Source organism: Carex rostrata, chromosome 18 (genome assembly GCF_964058835.1).
Source record: "Carex rostrata chromosome 18, lpCarRost1.2, whole genome shotgun sequence".
In the NCBI taxonomy this organism is placed as follows: domain Eukaryota; kingdom Viridiplantae; phylum Streptophyta; class Magnoliopsida; order Poales; family Cyperaceae; genus Carex; species Carex rostrata.
In genome coordinates, this window is record NC_135935.1 from 5,543,194 (window position 1) to 5,545,707 (window position 2,514).

The 2,514-nt window shown below is 33.1% G+C and overlaps 1 long non-coding RNA gene across 1 annotated transcript; it reads left to right on the forward strand.

Annotated features, from left to right (window-relative positions):
- Positions 1–317: 317 nt before the first annotated feature.
- On the forward strand, positions 318–1,821 carry LOC144569088 (uncharacterized). The gene is made up of 4 exons (XR_013515972.1): positions 318–445; positions 762–855; positions 1,044–1,130; positions 1,523–1,821. It is a non-coding gene; the product is annotated as an uncharacterized LOC144569088 (long non-coding RNA).
- Positions 1,822–2,514: the final 693 nt, after the last annotated feature.

Below are 2,514 nucleotides of genomic sequence, written 5' to 3' on the forward strand. Positions count from 1 at the left end.
TCCTGAAATTTTCAATATTTTGCAGTTTAATTACTATGTTATTTGAGATTTATATAGTTACATGCCAAACTCCGTAGGTAGCAGATTTTGGATTTGTAAATTTTGGGGTTACTGATGAGTCCCATTTCTACCATGCCCGGCAAATAAGATTTTTTGAGTCAGCATTTTACTTCAAATATTGTTTGATCATTATGTCTTTATATTACTTTCAAATATCGTTTGTTTTCCTTCTCAATTGCAACACATGAATACTTTTGAATTTCTACTTACAATCATTCTTTTGATACATATATCCAGCTTTGTGGCACCAGAGTCTGTGAGAACCGGTAAACTTACATACAAGTCAGATGTATACTCATATGGGGTTATGACTCTTGAGCTAATCACTGGGAGGAAGCCTATTATGGATTCTGACCCTAACATGGATCAGGATTTGGTTAATTGGGTAAGCTTGTTCATACATATTTTTAAACAGTGTGGACACTATCTTGTAACTTTATACCGCAATAGCAGATGTGATGTAACTGAACTACTTTCTGTAAAAGCTTGAACTGAGAGAGGACATGGTCTCTTAGGTTTTTATTAATTGTAACACTCTCACCTCACATGAAATGGTTTGATTATGAACCTATCTTGAAGGATTTGAACTTGCACTTCTTGCTTTTATCTAAAGGCTGAACAGAAGGTGTCTATATATGGGCATTCCTAGCATCTGAATTATACCTCCATTTTTTTAATCCAATGCTGACTGAATTGAGCAGATTGAGCGGTACCTGGAAGGAGAAATCTCGCTAGAGGACCTATATGTCGGGTGACAGCAAGGTGAAAGACAACTCAACCGAGCAAAGCAATGAAGTGTGACAAAACATCAAATTCTCATTTCACAATTTTTTCATTACACTTTTTTTTTTCCTCCAACAATTCCTTTGAATGAGGAATTCAGAAATGAACTACTATTTTTAGGTGGAAAAGAAAGAGCAATCAAAACAAAGATTGGCATTGTTGCTGTGTTACTATTTTTCATTACATTGCTTCAATTTCAGATTCGATGAGTTTGGGATTTCTCCACTAACAGTAAAGGCACTCTCAAGTGTTGTGCAAGAGGCTTCTCTTTCTATTGGCTTTAGAAGGTATTGTAAGTTCTTCCTTTACCTTGTCGATTATTTTAAGAAAATATATCATGGATGTAGGTTTATGCTAATTTGACAAATAGTAGGTACTGTTACTGTCAGATACCGAGCTGTAAACAAAGATATTTCTAGACTAATAGTTACAATGCTATATATTTGCATATGTTATCAATAAAACTTACATTAATTTAAATGAAGTTACTCTTTTTTAAGCAAGAAACTGGTACTGTTGTTACTTTCCATGACAAATCTGTTTCTGAAATTAAACATGCAAATACATTTGTCTGTGCACGCGAAGAATTGTGCTATTTTGTTTTTTTGGGATAATTTTTCATATGTACTGTATAATTTAGATAGTAATATGATGATGCTGTGATAATATTTGATTCCAGCAATGTATGCATGCTATTTGTTTGGAAATTTGGAGCAGTTCAGGAATTTTGCATGGCTGGCTGCTATCTCCATCCTTCATCCCAGTCTTCTTCCAGTTGCTGTTGTTGGTTTTTTCACAAAGCTTCAAATTGGAGAGAAATGGGCGATTTGGAACATACTGGCAACAGAACACCAGGTTGTCAGAGGAGGGGCACTGAAACTTTTGCAAATAGCCCCTCATCCTTTCACTTTTCACGAAGAGAAAGGGTTGTAGCCAGAAACATTTGAATTTCCATTTGGTAGTTTGCTAATTTTATGTGAAATGATTTTATTTGTTTCCTAGGTAGTTTCTTTTATTTTTAAATTTACTTTTCCAATGTAATTTTCGGATGCTTTAGTTTTAATTCAAAAAAAAAAAAAGAGAGCGGGAGGAAGAGAGAGAGAGAGACAGAGAGATAGTACCAGTGGTACTGGCAAAATAAAAAATTCAAGAAAATAATGTGGTGAGCGGAGACTGGAAGAAAAACTGAAACTCACGGAGAAAAAGAAAGAGATCAACAAAAAAAAACAAAAGAGATCGCTAATGTGGCGGTCAAAATGAAATTAAATCTAATTTTAGAGTTTTTGAAATTAAGATGAATTGAAATTGCAAAGAATCTTATGATAGGCTGTTTGCAATTGCAAAGCCTTTCACTAATGGAGATGCTCTAATGAGAATCATTAATCCAGTAATCAGTATACATTCACCGCCTTTTGATATATTCTAGTTGAAATATTATTTTGATCACTTTTTTCATATGTGATTAATTTTTATTTGATTTCTTCATCATGTATTACTCAATAATAAAAACAAACGATAACCTTAAAACTTGATATTATATTATGTCTTCAAAGCCAGCAATTAATTTTAGTAGAGATAATTAATTACAAATTAACTCCGGGCTTACAAATTAACTCCGGGCTTTTGTATTATGGCATTAATCAAGTATTATATTACATATTTTAAATAATA